At 42.4% G+C, this 23,257-nt stretch overlaps 1 protein-coding gene and 1 long non-coding RNA gene across 4 annotated transcripts in view; one reads left to right on the top strand and one right to left on the bottom strand.

Moving 5' to 3' along the window:
- SULF2 (sulfatase 2) overlaps positions 1 to 23,257 on the bottom strand; it is a gene marked incomplete at its 3' end in the record, with an annotated part of 286,332 nt that overhangs the window by 103,995 nt on the left and 159,080 nt on the right. Inside the window, exon 1 of one of the 3 annotated variants that reach the window (XM_081196122.1) lies at positions 682 to 1,212. The exons of 1 other annotated variant lie outside the window; for it this stretch is intronic. Of the gene's footprint in view, positions 1 to 681; positions 1,213 to 23,257 lie in introns of those variants that run through there. One more of the 3 variants, XM_081196119.1, reaches the window with a different exon arrangement.
- On the top strand, positions 93 to 20,879 carry LOC308588436. The gene is made up of 4 exons (XR_014008760.1): positions 93 to 504; positions 5,044 to 5,168; positions 9,552 to 9,620; positions 19,820 to 20,879. It is a non-coding gene; the product is annotated as an uncharacterized lncRNA (long non-coding RNA).

Below are 23,257 nucleotides of genomic sequence, written 5' to 3'. Positions count from 1 at the left end.
ACTCAGGCGCACTGCACTTCAGCGGAGAAAGTTAGCACAGCCGGAGCCAGGCGTCTCCAAGCGACAAGTCCACAAGTGATAAGCAGGCGCGCGGCGATCAGCCCCAAAGCGCCGCCAGGAGCAGGCAAATCCGGAAGGCTAACGAAACAAGAACAAGCAATGCCTCCGCTCCCGCCGCTCCTTGGGCAGATGCTTCCCCTCGCCACCCCCTCTGCTAACGCGAAGCGCCGAAACATCAGCGGTTGTTTTGCAAGCGGCTCTCGGCCGCCTTAAGCGCGCAAGTCCCCCTCCCTCCGCAGCGCTCCGAAAATAAGTTGGGAGATCCCTCCCGAACCTCTCCGGCTTCCCTCCCCGGCGCCTCCCGCCGCCCACCCCAGCTCAGCTGCGTCTGGGACTCAGGCCCGCTGTACCGGGCAGAGATCGGGGAACCCCCCTTCCTTCGCAGCCTGCACCGCCTCCAAGGAAAGAGGGGCAGCCGGACGCACAACGCCAGGCAGCCCCGAGGTGGGTGGGCAGCCGGGGAGTGCGTCCTCCGGCGCGGCGGGGCTCTCCATGGGCGGCGCCCCGCTGTCCTCCTGCAGGGGCTGCGCTCGGCTCTCCCGTTGGGTGGCTCCGTGGCCCCGCGCCCGCCTACTCCCCCAACCAACCCCGCTTGGCCGCCCAACCTGCCCGCCAGCTCACCTGGCCGGGGCCGGAGGTGCATCGGCAGCATGTCCCTGCTTCTCCCCGCGTCAGGAGCAGCTCGCCTTTCCAGAAGCAGCAGCAAGTGCGGCTGCAGGCGCCGCGGAGCTCGGCCGGACGCCCCGGCATCGCCTCGTCTCCAGCCCAGGCGGAGGCTCCCCGCGCGCCGCGTCCCTGCCGGAGACGGAGTGGGCGCCTTCCGTGGCCCTTCTGGGGTCGCTCGGCTCTCCTGCCCTCGCCGGGAGGCGGAGCACGAAGCGGCAGCGGCGGCTCGCAGGCTCGCTCTGCTTTGCCGGAGCAGAGGAGCTCTCTGGCTGCCCTCGACTATTGCGCCGGCTGCGCCAGGCGGCAGCAGCAGAGGCAGCTGCAGCAGCAGCAGCAGCAGCAGCAGCAGCTGGGCTTAGCTGTGCAACGCGGGGCCAAGTCCTTGGCGCGCGCAAGAGCTGGGCGCTCTTCTTCCTTCTGGCTTCTCCTCTCGCTCCTGCCGGTGCGAATCCGAGCCGGGCAGGAGGCGACTAAGCCCCGGCGAAAGGCTGCGGCTGGATCCCATTTCAAATCAGAGCGCGGAGGGAGGGGCGAGCGGGGAGGGAAGGGAGAGACGTCTGGGGCGGCCTTTATGGTTTTGTATATGTGTGTGTGGTTTTTTTTGTAAGTTAATTTCTTTCCTGGAGGATCCTCCTCCCCAGCCTTGACGCAATCCCCGAGCGGTTTGGAGGGGGGGTTGGTAACCTGTTCCACCGGCCCCCACCATTTGTTCAAAGTCCAAGTAAAGCCGCGGCGGCGGCAAGTCTTCGCCACGCAGCGCTTCACCTTACCCCAAATAAATGCTTGGGTATATACATCCCATCGCAACCCATTTACATGCACATTGACACACTGACCCGCAGACTGCTTTGCAAAACTGTGTGTGAGAGAGAGCGCGCGCGCGTGCATACACACGCGCGCGCACACCAAAGAACGATGTCAGAGACACAGAGATTCAACAAAATAAGCTTCTTTCTGCCACCGGAAGCGAAGTTGGGTTTTCTGGCTAACTAGGCAACCCGCTATACACCTGCGCACCTACCTAACTCTCTCACTTAAAGGGTGGGGAAGATAGCTGGAAGAGAGCAAGCGCCCTGAACAGAGCTTGGCTGTCGGCAGCCCATAATCTTACCTTGACGACAAGAAGGGAGGGAGTTTCCCTCCTGTTGTTGGACGAAAATAGCTATTAAGATATGCAAAGCACTAGTGCGGCTTGCTTCTTGCCAGTTTCCGCGGATTCGCTTTGGAACTGCACCCGAAGTAGCAAATGAAGGCGAAGCTCAAGGAGGCAAGCTGCAAATTGTTTAATTGACAGCAAGCTGGCTCCTCTCTTGTTAAAGGGCCAGGGTGGTGGCAGCAGGTTGTTAAAGAAGGGAATCTGAACTTTCTCCAAGAATGGGATGGATTGGAAAAATTAGGCTCTCTTTACGGTGTTGCCAGATGTGGTACCTAATTATACAGCATGAGCATAAGGCTCCTCTGGGTAGAGAGATGCAATAATACAAGACTGGGCCTGATCCTGACTGAAGCCTCTGGGCTCTGGCAACAGGAATAAACATAAAACAGTAGAGCAGGTTTGGTCCTGAAGATAAAAAATAATAATGGGACATGGCACTGGAAGATCCAAAATGGTTCATGGCAACTACTACTGCTGAACTCCTACCTGGCAAACTTTTTGGAGGAAAGAAAGCTTTGTAGTTTCTCCTCCCCAAAATAAGCTTCTTCCGTTTTAATATAGTGCATGGCACTTTGCTTCTCCATCTCCCAGTTCATGCTGAATAGTTTGTGGATAAACTGGGTAATTCAAAGATCGAGCTCATAAACAACACAAAGGGCATTTTTCACTTATAAGTGGCTGAAGTAGTGGAAATGCTTGCAGAGGAATGGGTGTGCTTGTACAATAAGGATGCTCCTGAAGTAGGGCAAAATGGAAGTGAGCCATTTGAAAATTGGATCTACATTCTAGCCAATATAGGGTTTTACAATCCAATTACAGGCACAGGAAATGCAAAAAATGGAGTCAGTGTCATGTGAAAATAGACCACAAGGGGCTAGTGAAATATTATTTTTCCATTTTTAGAGCCAAGCACCATGTCACCTCAAAACTCGACTAAAACCGCAGGAAAATCTTCCCCAAAGGAAACAGAATTAATGTGTCTGCCTAACTTGGTCTTAACCATTGTGTGTACTTTCCTCAAAACCAAATGACTGAATTGTGAGATGGATAAAGGATAGTTGAGATGGATGGCAAATGGTCCTGCCTTTGGACAGAGGGGCTCAGCTAAACTATTTCTTTCCCTCTTCCAATCATACTCTGAAAAGTGTGCTTCTTATCAGAAGAAAGGGAAGGTGTATTTAAACGCTGGATTTCTGCTTAATTAAAATAAATAAATAAGCATCAAACAGTAAACAAAACAGTCTAAAATCTTATATAGCAATGGCATAATCACCAATGCCATCAAAAAATAAGTCACAACAGAGCTTCCATTTTAACAAAAGGTACAGATTTTCTCAGCAAGTACACGTAATTCCAATCAATGTTAATGGAAGTTACACAGATGCATTAAAGAATAATGTACCCCCTGGTTGGTAACAAGCTTGCAAAATAAATAGGGCTTCCCATTGAAGGGAAAGGATCTTCTAATTCATATGTCAAAAGGAGCTGGCTTGCTGGCAAGAAAACAAAAAGCCATGGAAAGCTGTGCATTTGGCAGGTTTTCAGAATTACTTCACTCGGGCAGTATTTTGTCAGACTGCTTCAGCAGTTTATACATCTCTCTCTCTCTCTACACACACTCTTAAATAAATACTTAGAAGTCAGCACCATTGAGTTCATTGAGATTTACTCCCAGGTAAGTCTGAAAAGGACTACAGCTTTGGGGATCTAAACTGCATCGGAAACAAACTTTGAGAAAATAAAGTTTATGAAATTTACAGGCAGACACAATCACTCTATATATGCAAGTTTATGCCGAACACATACTAATTCATATGCAAAATGTGTACCTCCAGTGACTTTGGAAACATGCTAACACCCTGTTGAATAACCAACAGACTTTAGGAAAGTTGCTTTCCATCTCTCTTTCCTTGCTTTTTCCGTTCCCTAACTGTAAAACTGAAGCGATGGTAGTTGCTTTCCTTACTAGGCACTCAAAAAGGATATATACTTGGTAAGTGAAATAGCTTCTTTCAACCTACTAGTTAGTGCGATTACGTTTTCAGATTGCACCTGACAATTTCTCTCAACTTGCTTTGTATATTGCTTGCTAAACTGGACCTGACCTGTTACCTCCCCCCACCCCCAATTCCGACTGCACACCCTTCATTTCATTCCAGTGCAAGACAACTGGTATTCCAGATTCAAATTTTAATGATGGGATAGAATAAGCTATTATCTAACAGCTTTTGCTCCCAAACTGTAAAACTGCAGGGAGGGGGAGATATCCACAATTCCATTTTAATAATGTAAATAGTTCTGTAATACTTCTGACATCAATGGGGAGTTACTGCTTTTCTAGACAGCCAAAATCTGCACATACCAGTAACTGTGCTATACTAAGAACTGTAGCTTGAAAAACTTGTGTTTGAGCTCGCTTTTCTCTCCTTCCTCTTAGTCCCTTTCCCTCACCCGCTGTGTCTTTTTCGATTGCGAACCTGAGTCTTAGTGTGGATTTTTAGTATGGAAGCCACTTGTTGGGTAAAGAACAAAGTAGAAACTCCATAAATATTCAGCTGTGAGGAAAATAGAAGGAAAACAATTGAACCAGAATGGTACAGTGGTACCTCGGGTTACATACGCTTAAGGTTACAGACTCCGCTAACCCAGAAATAGTACCTCAGGTTAAGAACTTTGCTTCAGGATGAGAACAGAAATCGGCGCAGCGGCAGCAGGAGGCCCCATTAGCTAAAGTGGTGCTTCAGGTTAAGAACAGTTTCAGGTTAAGAACAGACCTCCAGAACGAATTAAGTTCTTAACCTGAGGTACCACTGTATAATGGACATGCAAGTTGACCAGATTTGGACGAGTTTTGTTTACAGTGAAGTAGTACAATGCTTCACTACCATGTTCCTATAGGCAGACTGAGGTTGTGCACACATTAGTGGCTTGAAACCCACCAAGCTTGTTTCTCCCCGCCTTCCACCGGCTGCGTTTCAAGCCACATTCTTACATTGCTGTACAGACCAGAGAGGGGGCAAGGATGTCTCCACCCAATGCCTATTCCCTTGTTTGTTTCCCTGCACTGAGCTCCAATTCCTGTTCGGTCATCTGTGCATGTACCAACGGCTGCCTGAAATGTACACACCCCAGCTTAACCTTGGCTCCTCTTTTCAAATCAGTTTTTAGGGAAACAGCATCAAAACAGGAGTACTTCTCAAGAAGCTGCAGGGTACCTGTGGATTGTGGCTCATGTCGTGTGTACTCAGCTTCAAGCATCAGCAGGGGGAGCATACTGGAGCCAGAGGTAATGTGTGTACAGCCTGAGCTGTAAAGCAAATGACACACTGGTGTGTCAACTTGCCAAATCCCAGTGTTCTAAGGTCAGCCTCTATCCTAGTAAACAAGAAACTTTGTGAAGCAGCCCTGAGAAAAAGCAGAATATTTTTTCCTTCCATCCCATCTTCACATAAACACTGTATACAGTGGTACCTCGGGTTAAGTGCCGTATTTTTTGCATCATAACACTCACTTTTTTCCTCCTAGAAAGTAAGGGGAAATGTCTGTGCGTGTTATGGAGGGAATGCCTACGGGTGGCGGGGGGGGGGGGAATCTGCTGCAGTCGTGAGCAGAGGATCCATGGTTCCCCTTCCTTCCCTCCTCCGTGGCTCGCTTTGAAACAGCAAAGTGGGAGAAGAGCTGCTGAGTGGGGAGGAGAGAGGGACAGAGAGCCTGCTTCTTTAAAGGAGCAAAGCGGGAGAGGAGAGGAGCCTTCTCCCCTTATACCCCTCTTCTTCATTATTAGCAGCATCCTTCTCCTTGTCCCTTGAGTGCTTTTCCTTCCCTCCCTACTTTAAATGTGGTTACAAAGCACAGATCCACATGGATCCTCAGGATTTTTGCACTGGGTCACCCCAAATTCACCATCAAATCACATAACATGTCCATGGCTACATCTTCCACCAAAAAAATCACACACCCACTGTTGCCTGGGGCCGCAGTGGTGCAAAAACGTGCTTACAAAGCATGGATCCGCATGGATCCTCAGGATTTTTGCATTGGGCTACTCCAAACTCACTGTCAGATCACATGTCTGTGGCCACAGCACGAACCACAAAAATAATGCATCCACTGTTTCGTTTAGAATATTTTTTTTCTTGTTTTCCTCCTCTAAAAACTATGTGCATGTTATGGTTGGGTGCGTGTTATAGAGCGAAAAATACGGTACTTAATTCATTCCGGAGGTCCGTTCTTAACCCGAAACTGTTCTTAACCTGAAGCACCACTTTAGCTGATGGGGCCTCCTGCTGCTGCCTCGCTGCCAGAGCACGATTTCTGCTCTCATCCTGAAGCAAAGTTCTTAACCCGAGGTACTATTTCTGGGTTAGCGGAGTCTGTAACCTGAACCGTATGTAACCTGAAGCGTATGTAACCCGAGGTACCACTGTATATACATTGTGTATACTTGTTCCAGAGGCAGTCTTAGGGCAGCTTCCCCGCTATGGGAAGGAGGCATGAAGTCTCTTATAGAGTCCTAAAGTTCTCTTTCCCAAAGCCTAGTTAGTACTTGCCCAGCTTTGGGCAGTAGCTGGGAAGACTCTAGGACCCTGCCAGAGCCCTCACACCTCCTTCCCTGAAGCCCCACACAACATGGGGGCATGTATGCCAAATTTGGGTCTAGTCTGAGTGCCACAGTACAAAGTCCAGCCCTGCTTGCTATATATTCAGTGCAAACATTGTTCTGGTGTCTAAATGCCCCATATACAGTGCAGATGGTGAGGTACCAGCACAGATTGAAGTCTCATCTATGGGCAATGGAGCCCAGATATTTGAGCTTGGGTTATCTTCCTAGACATCTCTCTAGGCATACACCACTTGCAGGGAGAAAAACAAATATGTTAAGTAATGATCGTTTTGTGTGTCTGATTAATAAACTAAGAGTTGGGGAGGGTGGGGAAGGTGTTAAAGAGTATGTGGTAGTGGTACATGGTACCAAAGGAGCAAAGGCAGAGCAACCAGTGGGAAGAGCACAGTGTAAAAATACTTATTTTGCTTTTCCTAATTACTGCTTCTTCACTACTGCCTTCTTCAGCTGCGAAAGAGAACCAACTATTAGAGCTTTTCTTCACATTTGAATACCCTGCGTACAAAACTGGTTGCATGTTCGCAAGTATTATTTGAAGTCCAGCCAATTTTGTCCTTTGTGCTTTTGCATCGCAACACAAAAGAAAGAAAAAGAAGTTATAAGTTGTGGAATAAAATGAGAACTGAAAGTGTGAACATGTATAATAAATCAAAGGTCTGGCAAATGAGAAGAGGGGGAAAGGAGCTGAAATCCAAGTTATAAAGCAGCCTTACACAGCTTCTGCCACTGTAACTAATGTTGGCATTCCAAGCAGAAATCTTTCCCAACCCTGATGCTAACATCCTTTTAGACTGAGACGCCGGAGAGTGAACCTGGAATCTTCTGCAAGTAGTACAACAACCACTATAGGATATGGTGCACCCAAGTTTTGCCGTGCCTTGATCTTACAATGTGATTTAGATGGATGACTGCTGGATCATTGCATCAAACTGAATTTCTTGGTTAGCATTACAGTGCCCAATATTTAGAATCTAGTCAAATTGCCTGCAGAAATATAGTTATGTTTGCCATTAAGAAGTATAGAAAATGCAGCACACAATCTCTTCTTAATTAGGAATACAGTGGTACCTCGCGTTAAGAACTTAATTTGTTCTGGAGGTTCGTTCTTAACCTGAAACTGTTCTTAACCTGAAGCACCACTTTAGCTAATGGGGCCTCCCACTGCCGCTGTGCCGCCACTGAGCAATTTCTGTTCTCATCCTGAAGCAAAGTTCTTAACCCGAGGTACTATTTCTGGGTTAGCGGAGTCTGTAACCTGAAGCGTCTGTAACCCGAAGAGTCTGTAATCTGAGGTACCACCGTACTTTAGCCATTCTATATCATACATATTGGCATCCACCTGTGTCGAGAGACAATGGAGTGCACCTCCAGGGGTGAAGTCAAGCCGCTCCACTAGCCGGACCAAAGTGACCTCTCCAGGGAACAGCCTGGATGTGTGTATGGAGGTTCCAGACTGCCCAGATGACAAGCCCCCGCTTTCAGCCTTGCTGATGTGGTCCAAAGGAAAGCAGAGTAATATATTTGGCACCAGCTTGGCTGCAGGAGTCGCCTGGAGGCATGCAAGGTGCCATCCAATTGCCTTAGGGACTTCACTCCGGATTTGTGCCTCACACTTTGACACTTTGAACAAAATAACCACAGTATAATATTTATCAAATTGCCCATTAGTTGTATGATGGAATTTAAAAGTGATACCAAGGCTTCAATCCTACGCATACTTACTTGGCTATAGAACCTACCGAACTCAATACAGTAGTTGTGAGCACAGTTGCATAGGATCGTGCTGCAAATAGCATATTATTAACAGGAGCTTGGTTTTGCAAGTTAAAATGCCTCAATATAAATGCTGGTGATAACTCACAAAGATACATTTCCATTGTTTAGCAGCACACTGTTGGCTAGTAATAATTAGATTGGGAAGATGCATAGCAAAAGTGGTATTAAATTACTGAGATAATATTGATTAATATGACAACACTTCTGGCTGCTTAGCAAAATAGTAATCTGTCTTTCTCTAGTGTCCGGTCACAACCCCCCCACCAATATGATTAACATACAAGATCTTATTACTACAATGAAATGAAAAGACATAGGCTAGATTAATAAATGTATAATTGAGGTATTAAAATGATTAATATGGCTGACAGGAGCAAGTGCAAATCCATACAGAAGATGCAGATTAAATGACCGTTTGAATTAATAAAGGAGACTGTATACAACAAAGAAGTAATATCTGAGGTAGTACCAATCTCACATTCTTTTATTCGTCTTCTGCAAGTAGCCTCTTTAAGATCCGCGTGCAGTTTAGAAGGAGGAACTGCAAAGATTTGAGAATGATCAGGAAAGACTACAGCCAGTTCCTATGTATGTTTATTCAGAAGTTTCAGGGATTTAATTCCAAGTGATATGCATAGGACTGCAACATTCTACATTTATTTTCTAACCCTACATGCACAGTTTCACAATAAGTCTTCTCTGTCAGGGGATTGCAATTTATTTTGAAAAGAAGTGGGGAAAATGGAACAAATGAGATTGTTTGTTTATTGCCCCTTAGTAAGTATCAACATATGGTAATTTGAACTAATTGCTACCCCCTCTCATTCTCTCTTGATAATACTTGGTGCATCTGATCAAGTGGACCATTAAAGCTTTTGCTGTACGCCATTCGAGAGTCTTCAAGGTGCCACAAGATTCCTTGTTATTTTTGCTGCACCAGACTAGCATGGCTATCCCTCTGGAGCATGGGTAGGCAAACTAAGGCCCACGGGCCAGATCAGGCCTAATTGCCTTCTGAATCCGGCCCACGGATAGTCCAGGAATCAGCGTGTTTTTACATGAGTAGAATGTGTCCTTTTATTTAAAATGCATCTCTGGGTTATTTGTGGGGCATAGGAATTTGTTCATTTCCCCCCATTCAAAATATATTCCCGCCCCCCACAAGGGCTGAGGGACAGTGGACTGGCCTGCTGAAAAAGTTTGCTGACCCCCTGCTCTGGACAAAGTTAATAGTAAATAGTCTTTCTGTCTCTATTCTTTCTAACACAGAGTCACCTTTGTGATGGAGCAGGCTCTTTTCTGCTGATGCTTGCTCAAGCAAGTACTTCAAGGGTTAAGGTATGTGTGTCTCTTTGCTTGCCATAACTTCTCAACGAGAACAGAACAAGATTGTCCATCTATTAGAGTGTGTGCCAATGCCACTTTGGGATCTTAAAAGGCTGCAGAGCAATGCTTACCAAAAGGAGAGAGTATGTGCACAGTGGATGCTGAGAGAAAAAAACATGATAATCCATATTAATATTAATATTAATGGTATGAATGATAAGAAGAAACGAAATAAAGTTGAACAATTCTTAAAAAAGAAAAATTTGGACATTATATGTTTACAAGAAACACATGTGGCAAAAAGACACAGGAAAATTCTGATTAACAAAAGACGGGAATGAATTCATATCTTCGGACAAAGAGAAAAAATATATATCAAAAACAAGATCGAATCTCACCAAATATTTAAAGATGAAGAAGGAAGAATCGTAGCAGTTCAAATCAAATGGCAAGGCGAAAAATTAATAATTGTCGGGATCTATGCACCAAATGGAAATAAGACTGATTTTTACAAAGTATTGGAGGAAAAACTATTTGAATATATGGATCAGAAAATTATAATGGAGACATGAACGGAGTGGTTTCATTGGAAATGGACAGACTAAGGGATGTAAAGAATATAGAAGGAAAACTGCCCAAGACATTCTTCATGATGACTAAGAATTGTAACCTGATTGATATTTGGAGACTTAGACACCCATTGGAGAAACAATTTACTTATTATTCAAAACCGAATCAGTCAATGTCAAGAATAGATCAAATATGGGTATCGAATGAATTGACTCCAAGAATCCAACAAATCGAAATACAAGCCAAAGTAATTTCAGATCACAATCCAATAAAAATGGAATTAAAAGGTTTTGAAGAAAGAACCTTCAGATGGAGAATAAATGACTATTTGTTGGATGATCAGAAGACCGTAGAAAAAAGCACAAAAGAAACTATCCGAATATTTCATGGACAATATTAATAAAGGTACCAAGATGAATATAAAAAAATTCCTTCCAGTAGCACCTTAAAGACCAACTATATGATGAATATAGATGAATATAGTTTGGGACGCAAGCAAAACAGTTATGAGAGGATTTTTTATCCAGCAGAACTCACTGAAGAATAAAAATAAGGAAAAAAGGAAAAAAGAAATTTTAAAGCAGATTATGGACAATGAGCAAAAATTGATTAAAAAGCCTAATAATTTAAAAATCAAGCAAGAAATCAAGACTCTTCAAACTCAATTTGCAATGATAATAAATAAGGAAGTCGAATGGAACATTAAAAGGTTAAGGCAGAAAAACTTTGAGTTCGCAAACAAATCAGGAAAATGGCTTGTGTGGCAACTTAAAAAGAGAAAGGAGCAGAGCACAATTAATAAAATCAGGATAAATGGTGAAGAGACAGCTAATCCGAAAGAAATCAGGAAAGGATTCTTGGACTTTTACAGACAACTATACAGAAATAAAGAAAGGAACAATATGAAGAAAATAGAAAGATATTTAAGAGATAAAATGGTGCAGAAGATCCCGACAGAACAAAAAGACCAGCTGAATGCCCCAATAGAAAAAGAAGAAGTAAAAGAGGTGATAAAAGATTTGAAGAGAGGGAAAGCACCGGGACCTGATGGATTCACATCAAGTTATTATAAAGAAATGAAAGATGTGTTGATGATCCCTCTGATAGAAGTTATGAATAATATTTTAAAAGAAAGAGACATTCCAGAAACGTGGAAAGAAGCATATATTACACTGATCCCAAAACAAGATTCGGATTTAACCCAAGTTAAAAACTACAGGCCTATTTCACTATTGAACACGGACTACAAGATTTTCGCGGGAATTTTAGCAAAGAGACTGAAAAAGATATTAACAAGATTTATACACAAGGATCAAGCAGGTTTCCTACCAGGCAGACAAATGAAAGATAATATAAGAAATATAATCAATGTCTTAGAATACCTGACTGCTAGGAATGACAAACAAGCAATTTTAATGTTTGTGGATGCTGAAAAGGCCTTTGATAATATTATATGGGAGTTTATGTTGAAAAATCTAGAATATATGGAGGTGGGGAAAGAATTTTTCAATGGTATAAAGGCAATCTATACAGAACAGAGAGCAAAATTGATACTTAACAACGTAATTACTGAAGATATAAAAACATCTAAAGGAACAAGACAAGGTTGCCCACTTTCGCCATTGTTATTTATAACGGTTCTGAAAGTCTTTTTAAATGCGATTAGACAAAATAAACAAATAAAAGGGGTGACAGTAGGGCAGAATGAGTACAAAGTTAAAGCCTTTGCCGATGATTTGGTAATGACTATTGAAGAACCAATAGAAAGTGTAAAAGAGGTATTGGAGGAGATGGAACAATTTGGAAGGGTAGCCGGATTTAGACTGAATAAGAAAAGGACTAAAATGATTGTAAAAAATATGGAACAAAGTAAGATTGAAATAATGCAGCAACAAACGGAGATAGAGGTGGTGAAAAAGGTAAAATATCTGGGAATTTGGTTATCGTCTAAAAATATAGATTTGTATCAAAATAACTACATTCCGGTTTGGAAGGAAATAAAGAATGATCTGGAGGTGTGGGGCAGAATGAAATTATCCTTTTGGGGAAGAATTTCTACGATAAAGATGAGCGTACTGCCAAAGATGTTATTTTTATTTCAGACTATACCCATTATAAAGGGTATAGGAATCTTTAAAGAATGGCAAAGAGTGATTTCAAGGTATATCTGCAGGGGAAGAAGCCAAGAATAAAATTTAAGTTATTGACGGATGCAAAAGAAAGAGGCGGCTTCGCCCTGCCAGATATGAAACTATACTATGAAGCAGCATGCCTATGTTGGCTAAAAGAATGGATTAAATTAGAAAATAAGGAGCTATTAGACCTTGAAGGTTTTGATAACAGATTTGGTTGGCACGCGTATCTATGGTGTGATAAGAAGAAAGCTCATAAAGGATTTGGAAGCCACATTTTCAGGGGTTCTTTAATAGAAATATGGGATATATACAAAAATATATTGGAACCAAAAATCCCACATTGGCTATCTCCGCTAGAGGTTATGAGTGTGAAGAAAATTAACATGAGAGGTAAATGGAGTACATACGGAGAATTGGTAATTAAAGAAGGAGGAAAATGGAAATTGAAACCATATGAACAAGTTAAAGATCATGTATATGATTGGTTGCATTATTTTCAAGTAAACGAAATGTTTAAAAAAGATTTAAAAGAAAGGGGGTATGTAGAAAAAGATTCTAAATTTCAAATAGATATAATAAATAATGATTGTAAAATTTTGTCAAAAATGTATAAGATACTGTTGGAATGGCATACGAAAGATGAAGAGGTTAAATCAGTAATGATACAATGGGCCAAAGATTTTGGGTATAATATACAATTTGATGAGTGGGAAAAACTGTGGAAAGAGAATATAAAATTCACTGCATGTTCGGCACTGAAAGAAAATGTTATGAAAATGTTTTATAGATGGTACATTACACCTGTAAAGTTAGCAAAGATGTATAAGACGTGCAACAAATGTTGGAAATGTAAAGAAAAAGAAGGAACATTATTTCATGTGTGGTGGGAATGTAAGAAAGTGAAAAGCTTTTGGGAAATGATATACAATGAAATGAAAAAGATGTTAAGATATACTTTTGTAAAAAAACCGGAGGCTTTTCTTTTAGGGATTTCAGGAAAGGAAATAAGAAGAAAAGACTGTAAACTCTTCCAATATACAGTAACGGCAGCCAGAATATTGTTGGCCCAGAAATGGAAACAAGAAGAAATACCGACGATAGAGGAATGGAGACTGAAATTGACAGATTACGCGGAACTGGACAAATTAACTGGGAAAATTAGATATACCAAAGACCAAAAGTTCATCGAAGACTGGGGAAAGTTTGTAGATTATCTGAAAAATGTATGTGATGTGAACACAACGCTAGTGGGATTTCAAGAGGCACTGTAAAAATAGAGAAGTATTGTTAATATGAAATAGTGGGGGAAGTGAAGTTTAATGGCAATACGAAAGAAGGGAATGTGTAATTAAAGATAAAATATGGATGATTCTCAGAGACGCTGAAGGAAGTTCAAAAAGAGACAATCTGTAGAAATTTGGTTAAAAATGTATAATTGTATGGAAAACCAATAAAAATTTATTAAAAAAATTAAAAGAAAAAAAACATGATAATATTTGCTTTTTCTCCATACCATACCATAGGTCTCTCAAGTACTTACTCCCTCCCCTGGTATCTCAGCCCACGCACAATTAGGCACAGAGAATTTTACAGTATAGATTTGTATAATGGCATTAAAAAACTGGCAGTTTTATTTTCAATTCCTTTCCTAATGATCCCTAACATGAAATGTGACTTATTCACAGCTGCCACACACTGGATTGACATCTTCATTGAGCTATCTACTATGACCCCAAGGTTCCTCCAGTTCAGACCCCATGAGCATATATGTGAAATTAACATTTTGTTTTATTTTTTTATTTTGGCCAGTGCACCTTTCAAAATAATGTAAAATAGTGGCCCTTATCTGAAATTTGGGGAGCCTGATGTCTTTGGAAGCTAGTACAGTCCTTGCAAGTTTCATGCCGTTTGGATAGAAAACCTGGAAGTTACAGACAGCAGATGAATGGTTGGGCCTCCTGATGCACTCTGCGGGGGGGGGGGATCTAGTAAATTAATTAATGCAATTTCAAGAAAAGGAAAAGGAAACAAATTAAATAAAAATGAACCAAAAAGCTATGTGGGGGAAACTCACTTGCATCTCTTAGTTACAGCCTCTTTCAAACACACACACACACACCTCCACAGAAGCAGATTAAAGGCATGTTTGCAGTGTCTGTATTTCCAAAGACTTGGCTCAGGAACAGCATCTGGAGATTGCACCAGTAGCACCATTGAATAGTATGTAGGGCGGCCATCATTTGAGCTTTTACAGCTTGTGTAGTTGTGCTTTTAACAATGGTTGGATTGACACCAGTTAGCAGGTAATGTTTATCTCCGTGCTGTGAAAAGCTTCTGTTGCTGATTTTTGCTGATAAAGTTGTTGTTGAAAGCACAAGTCTTTTTGTCTGTTCTGTTGACAACCGCTCTCAGTAGCCTCTCTTATTTCCATTGGGAGCAGGCATAACTCATTAAAGAAGTCTTTGCTTCCTCCTCAGTATATTCTTGTTATGTTTGCCTTAAGTCTGTGGTGAGGGCATTGCTCTCTGCCTGTTAGTCACTTGAGATGGCAGTATGCTTTCGTTGAAATAAGGGTAGTGAAAACGCAGCTAAGAAGCAAAAAAATCAAATATATATGACTGACACCCTTCTTTGGAAATTTAACCAATGCCCAGACTTTACTTGCAGAAACTTATAGATGAATTAAAACATAATATTTACAGTCACATGCTTTTCCAAGCATGGGCTTACAGTCCCTTCTTCTAACTTCCAAGCAACTGTATTTTCCTCTCTTTCCAGAGCTCAGCACTCAGCCTTCTGTATCTAAGTTAGGTCATGCCTTGCAGCTCCTATGAGATATTTCCATTTTTATCTTCTCCTGCAGCTTTGCTGTCTTTCTTTCAAGCAGAGAAGTAGCACCCCAACACTCTATTCAACGTAGCAGTGTTCACAGTGGATTCTAACACACAGTCATCTTGCTTCACACAAAATGGAATGTCTCCTTCATTAGATAGCTCCCATGTGACCAACATTAGCCAATCACATGAGAACTACTGGAGAACTCTCTAGAATTCAGTTACCAGAGAGGTTAGGCTGGCCTCAACTAGAGCCAGGGCCTTCTCGGCTGTGGCTCCAATCTGGTGGAATGCTCTGTCACAAGAGACTAGGGCCCTGCGGGACCTGACATCTTTCCGCAGGGCCTGCAAGACAGAGTTGTTCCGCCAGGCCTTTGGTCAGGGCGCAGCTTGACTCCCTCCTCTGGCAACCTGCACAGAATTTCGTTTAATCGGTTGCCATCAATTTGATTTTAACTAATTTTTATAATGAAATATTTTTAGAATGTGTTATTATTTGATTGTTTATTTGATTGTTGTTAGCCGCCCTGAGCCCGGCTTAGCTGGGGAGGGCGGGATATAAATAAAATTTATTATTATTATTATTACCAATCAATCAAATTTAAGCACGTAGTAATGCAAACAAGCATTTACCATTTCTGTGAATTAAATTACTATATTTAGCATGCTTTCTTGAGAGTAACCTCCTCATTCTAGGCACCACAGCTTGCTATTTAAGAAGCTACATGAGGAACTAGGTTCTTGTCAATTTCACTCATAAGCAAAAATATTTGGCTCCTCTAGTTCTCCCCCCTCCCCTTAGAGAAGTGAAACTGATTGGGCCAAATGTTTGTCAAGAAGGATCCAGGGAGCAGCCTGGAGCCCTCCTGGCCAGGAGATCTGATAATGAGGAAAACAACAACAACCGCACTTTGTTGTCTGATTTCAAAGTCTGGGGCTCCTACAAGTAGTTCCTATGCTACTGCAAACTGCAGCAAAGGAATGTGCTGGGACAAAGACAGGCTAAAAGGATGAGGGGTGAGGAGAGGAATGCTGCAGCCGTCAGTTTAAGAACTTAAAATAACAAACAACGGCAAACTAAACGTGCAGATCTTTGCTTTGGCACTTGGTGGCACAACACAATATTTTGTATTAAGGACTAAGGCGTGGGGCAAACCGTGCAGGTTAGCATGTGTCTGGTAGAGAAATCCTTGAATATTCCCAAACATGTTTATTTGTTAGAAACTAAAACTAAATTAAGAATCTCAGCTTTGTGAATAGCATGGTGCACAATGCATTGCTTCAAAAAACAAACAAACAGATAGGTACACTGCTGAATATAATATTTCAGCTCTTCTGTTTTCACAACGACTGGCAGGAGTGAGACCTTGTCAGAATATAAACACCTGTGCTCAGAGATCTGCACTGGTTGCCAATCTGCTCCCAGGCCAAGTTCAAGATGTCACTATAGCCCCTAACAGCTTGGGACCAGTTTACCTACAAGATCGCCACACCCCACATGTGCCCACTTGACCCCTTCAATCAGCAGAATTGGCACAACTACAGGTGCCACATAATACCAATTCCACATTTGTAAGAACTTGGATCGTTTAGTGTGGCAGTATGGAAAAAAAAGGAGGTAGAGAAAAGCTTTTCTCCATCTATCATAACACGAGAACTCATGGGCATCCTAAGATGCTGAACACCAGAATATTCAGGACATACAATAGAAAGAACTTCTTCACACAGTGCTAAGTCAAGCTATGGACTTATGCTTCCACAAGAGGCAGTGATGTCCACCAACAAGGGGGGGGGGCTTTGAAAGAGGATTTGTCAAATTCACAGAGGAATTAATACGCCTGTCCATGGCTATGAACTCTGATGTCTATGGTTTGCATCCACTGTTGGAGGCAATAAGGTTCTGAATACCGGCTGCTGAAAACCGCAGGAGGGTAAGATTGGTGTTGTGCTCCTGCTGGTTGGCTACTGTGGGAGCAGGCTGCAGGCTCTTCATATATTCTTAAGTTAAAACATATTAAGCAGATGTCCTGAAAAATGCACTTATTGCTTCCTTACAACCTATATATCTCAGATGTCCCACAATATTCTATTTTGCCCTTTTCTCTCATATTAGTTCCTGAAATGTGCTTCTTAAATCACTAAGTTAAAAAAAAAAGTGGATATCACAAGATTTCTATTCGTTTTCAAGGATCTTTGTGGATTTGTTTACAACAGACTAACACAGCTACCTCTTTGGAGCTTTGAGTTTGACTATAAAACTGTAGCCCTTCGTGTTTTTCGAATCCAGATTAACAGTCTGCTCCACCCCCCTTTCCCATGCAAAGGAGTCTTTGGGGATGGAACTGCATGCAAAACCATGAGCATGTATAGACAAATGCAAATGAAAATAACCTTTTGCATGTATCATTACCCTAACTGTACTCACAATCGTGATAATTACACAATTAATTCTAGCTTGATTGCTTGCCTCAGCAGTTCTGTAAATCCAACCCACACAATGTATTCTGTATACTTGTTCCTAGCAACCAACAGCCCCTGTCAGGCTTTTGGTGGCAACAGTGTGGATAATTAAGGATGGCCTCCTGCCTTCGTTTTCTTGTCCTGTGTCACTAGCTACACAGGGCTGCGCCACAGGCCATGAACCTGCTTCCTGAAGCATTGCCCTCTCTCAAACGTTATGCATTCCCCACTCAACTCCTCACACTGGTGAGAGGGATGTTTTGCATTTTGCTGCTGCCATTAGTTGACCTATGTGTGTACGCACATATGCAGTGCATTTGCACACACACTGATAGATGAACATGTGTGCACACCAGCGCTTCCAGAAATAATTTGATGCAGGAACATCGGTATGGTGAAACTTAATCACTGCTGTATTTTAAGTACCGTATTTTTCGTCCCATAGGACGCACCTAGTTTTTTGGGGGGGAAATAAAGGAAATAAAGCGGAGCTTCCTGAAGCTTGGAGAGTGAGAGGGGTCTCCTCTCGCTCTCCAGGCTTCAGCGAAAGCCTGCATTCGCCCCATAGGACGCACACACATTTCCCCTTCATTTTTGGAGGGGAAAAAGTGCGTCCTATAGGGCGAACAATACAGTAACAATAGCAATATTATGTTGTCTTTATCTTAAGCCCGAGTGGAGATTTGAAGCCTGGTCCCACAGGTCCTTGCCCAGGTCACTGAACAACACACGTTGGTAGCACAGCCAGTATGCGTAGTGGGTTGCAAAGTATGAGGGCAGTTTCCTTTCCCAAGGATCTACAATCTAGAATTTGACACGGGGAGTGGGAAGGAAATGAAATACAAGATAAACAGGAGAAGAATAAGCATTAATTTCAGCTAAGCATAGATGGGCTTGTTGAATTTATTTATACATCTGATCCCTAACTTACATCTGATGACGTGGGCTTTTGCCAATGAAAGCTTATTCTGCAATGAATTTGTCAGTCCCATACACCATAGGATTCTATGTTGTTGTTGTTTCTTCTGAATGTGGTTTCTTACCTTTTTGAATACTTTGCCTATTTGGAAATTCTGTACTCACCAGCTGCATTAAATCAGACAGTTTTCCATCACTTCACAGTTTACTGTCTTACTACTTATTGCTTTCTCTGGATGGGGAAAAAAAAATCTGCAGAACATCCACACTGCTGTCACAGCCACTCTGCACAGCATTTCTTATAGGAGGCTTGTTTGAATGCTTGTCTTCTTGAGATTGCCATCTATCTGATCAGTCAGGACACAGAGAAAGTTACCCAGTTTTCAGGTCACCGTATCCTTGAAGCAATTAATTCCTCTTTGATGGGTTTAAATTATTACATGGATTCACCACTGCAACTGTTTTGAAAGATCACATTGTACCTAACTTAGGAGCACGACAGACAGTTTTTTGCATCTGCTATGATTGAAATGAATGAAATTACTAAGTACTTACATTAGCAATACTGAAATGTATTTCTGTGCTAGTAATGTTGAGGGACTGTCCCTTTAATAGCCTGTGATTATGCTATTAGGAACATTTCTGGATTTTCAAACAGCTGACCAGAAGATTAGAAGGATCATAGTATGTGAAGGACTACCTGCATTGTCAAAATACTGTTCCAAAATACATCTTCAGAAACTCTGACATGAGAGTAATGAAGAGATATTTATTCAGGATAATAATGGAGCAGGCTCAGCAGCAAGCACAGGGTTCAGAAGTCATGATTCCAAGGCACACAAGCAAAGCAAGAGATGTCAAACTGAAGAGAATCAACAAAGATGTCCCAACAGTTGCCATGCCCATCCCACCAAGCTTCTAAAGATGAGGTGGTGTGAGCTCACTTATGAGGATCTCTCATCTTATGAGACTGCTGTGCATGCCAACACATGCTCTGTCTGGGCTGGTGTGCGTGATCAACACCCATGGGAGCAGTGCCTGGTTCTCAGAGACAACCCTGTGTCCTGTCGCTCTGACTCTGCAGTAGGGAACGTGGAGACAGCCAGTAGATCTGCTACCTCCTTCCCAACACCTAGAGTCACAACGGGAGAACCTCCACTCTAGCTGCTAGACTCCAAGCCCCCCACTACTACTTCTTCCTCTTCTTCCTTTCTGGGGCTGCCAAACTATGTATGCCAGATTCTGACAGAACCGTGGGGCACACACACACATAACCTGTTTCTTCTTTTTTCAGATTCCTTCTTCGTGATCTTATTGTTGGAAACCAGCAGTGCAGGGAGTGATAGTCTAGGCCAGGGTGTGTGAATCAGACAATACAAGCAACCTCCCCACCAATGCTGCTCCAAGAGGCTTCATCAAGGGCAAGTATAGCCCTCAGGTCAGAATAGGTCAGTCACTCCTGACCTAGACACTGGACATGAACATTGGCTATTGTCTCTGTGTGGTTTGTTTAAAATAAATGCTGCAGGAACAGAAACACACACATATTCCTATAACTCTGTTTTTATTACTTTATTTCAAAACTTTTACATCACTCTTCCTCTAACTAATCCATAAGCAGTGAATGACAAGACAAACATAATCATCATAAGACATTCAGTAGAACCAACTATAAAAATAGAAGCAATAAACCTATACCACTGAAAAAAAGACATTCAACTGAAGCACTTAAGAGTTTCCCGAACCAATAACTCACTTGGATTCCCAAATGCCTAGCAGAAACTAATATTATTGTGCTTTTTGAGTGTTCCTAGTACCTTGCATATGTAATCTTAGTACTCCTTACATTGTCCCCTATAAGGTTGGTCAGTATTATTATCCCCATATTGCAGAAGAAGGATTTGAACTCAGGGATTTCCCAGGTCATAGCTCACACTTTTAGTGACTATTGTACTTTAAGCTTGCCTTCAAACTAGACCTGAGCCAAACTGGGAGCTTCAGTAACAGTTTAGCACCCCTCTGTTTTTTTGCTGTATCGTCATTCTTTTCCGCACTGCATTTTGGTAATGAAACCATCACACTGCAGTACTGCAGACCAGAGAGGCAGCAGCATGGATGCACATTTAGATGTGAATCAGGATGATATTGCCTACCTGTACTTTATTACACTTGATGGAGATGAATGCTCATATATAGCTTCTGATGAATGACAGCAGCACGGTTTTGTCTGCCTGCACTGAGGTCACCATGAAGCCAAATGGTCGTGTGGCACCATTGCATCCACTATGTGATTCCCTAGTTGGATGGGATTACACAGTGAAGAGAAACACACCCTTTTTTAAAAAAAATGGTGCCAACGTAGCGGCAAAATGCAGCAAAATGGATGCAAATAGAGACCAGCAAGAGAAAGGCAAATGGGATGTTTTGCACTCATTGAAAGCTTACTGCCTCATGAAAAATCTTTGAGGATGAAATGTAGTGCAGGCAGCAGAGGTACATAAGGGACACACAGTGCATTTCAGGAGAGGAAGCTTTGTCCTACATATTAATTTTTCTCAGGAGGAATAACATTTTTCTGCCCCTCTAAAGGTAGTCATATTGATTTTCATGGAGTAATGAAGCAGTTATGCTTAGGATAGCAGTCTTAATTTAATTTCCAGTTCAGTGGTCATTTTAATGTAAAAAGTGCCTCTCCATCAATTTATAGCACAGGTGCAGCAATGAAAGGGGCAAGTGGTGGGGGGCAAGCTACTTGTCAGGGGGTGGGCCTGCCTCCCCACCTCCCTCTAGTTCTACCTATGGGTGCACCTTGATTTCAAATATCAATACAATTTTACTCATGTCTACTCAGGGGAAAGTTCCATTAAGTTCAGTGGGGCCTAATCCCAGCAGGCGGGTACAGAATTGCAGCGTATGACTGCAATATGCACACTTATATATTAGGCACCATTGAACACGGTGTAAACGTGTACCAGATTGTGTCTGCATAGGAGGAGCAGGGGATTTCTGGTGTTGTACAAGAATAAATCCTTAGGCCGATGGGACAGTTGCTTAGTGCTACATTGGATGCAAGTTTTGGTCCCCAGCAGAGGGAGATTTAGGGCAGCACAACTGGATCCCCCCAGCACTGGGTGTCGAATTGAGGCGGGCACCGTAGGGAGCCGCAAGTATGACGTAGGGCAGACCCAGAATGGAAGGCGAGAGGCAGTGGGGGTGCCAAATTTTGGTCTTGCACAAGGGGCCGCTCAAATCTGAAAGATCAAAGTCTGTCCCTGTTCCCAGTGTTATACAAAATGAAGAATACAATTCGAACAAAACCAAAACTCTGAACTACATTTCAACAGCTACCTTTCCTTTGTGGTCCTGGATTTTTTAATTTTATTTACTTACTTTAAACTTGCTTCATGTTTGACAGAAGCTGGAGATAATTACTTCACTATCCTGACTTCAGTGGCATTTGGGGCCTTCAAAATAATTAATTATCTTCGTTTCAACCAGTTATAAACATCACATAATTACCCATTTGGGTGATTTATATCTCACTTGCTTTTATTAATGTGAACTGCTCTGCAGATTCCAACTGATCCTCTTTGTTATTCAACATTGTCTCTGAGTTATTAGGAGCTTTAATTTCTCTCCTCACTTGAAGAGGTGTCAAGCTCTCACCATTTTCTCTACATGCATAAGCTTCCCCTACTTGATTTGTCCTTTTAGGAAAAAAGTAATCATCATTAGAGACAGAAACTATATTAAGCAAAAGCAGATTGAGACCGATTGGACCTTTTAAAATGATGATTTTGCTGATTTCTGAGTTTTAAATGGCACACCCATGCTGTTGTTCCTGCTTTTAAGACGGGATTTGAAGATTTCCAGTTCTGTTTCAATGCATAAAGGCCACACAGAATGTGATTATAAAAATCAATGACAATTTCACCACTGAGTTCGATAATAGCAGGGGCAGAGGATGGAGCAGAGAAAATAAACAGAGAGAGAGAGAGAGAGAGAGAGAGAGAGAGAGAGAGAGAGAGAGAGAGAGAAGGTGAATCTGAGAATAGAATCTCCTTGGGAATGGAGGTTGCAGATGGTTTCTTTAAAAAGAGAGGGGGTATGTAATCTAGAAAGCTCCCTGCTGCAGCAGCCTTTCCAGGACACCATTTCCCCTTCAAAATTCTCTGAAGCAACTGGGCAAGCATCAGGAGCCAGTGATCAGCAGATAGTAGGACACATCATTCCCTTTAAAAATCATTGTCGCCCAGATTGCAAGCCTACAAGTAGTTCCAGGCATCCTCAGGGAACAGTCAGGGGAAGAGGGTCCACCAGTGCTGATGCCTGTTTCTGGTCCTGTCTCCCTGGGCCTAGCGCTATTGAGCAGCAGCAGTTTGGCAGAAACGAGGAAGCTGCCCCAGCCAGAAAACTCACAGCAGAGGGCACATGGTTAAAAATACACCACCACCAACTGAGAGTCCCAATCTGGGCTGAACTTACATTTAAGGACAAACACGATAAACATCACATGAAGTTAGGCCCTAAGCCTGATTATGTGCAACCAAAATAAAAAATTATATTCTTGTCCTAGTCCTCTTACTCTGTGGTCTCCCCCATAGCAAATGCTACATTGCAAACTCCTTTTTTTCTTTTTCATTTTGCAGGAACCGTCCTTGAATAGTTTGTAAAGTGCCACAGACATTTATGGTCCTATATAAATAGTAAACCATATTCACCTTTACTGCAT

The sequence above is a fragment of the Podarcis bocagei genome, assembly GCF_964188305.1.
Source record: "Podarcis bocagei genome assembly, chromosome: 5".
In the NCBI taxonomy this organism is placed as follows: Eukaryota; Metazoa; Chordata; class Lepidosauria; order Squamata; family Lacertidae; genus Podarcis; species Podarcis bocagei.
Note: the sequence above shows the minus strand (reverse complement) of the source record. Positions and strands in the feature narration are given on the sequence as shown.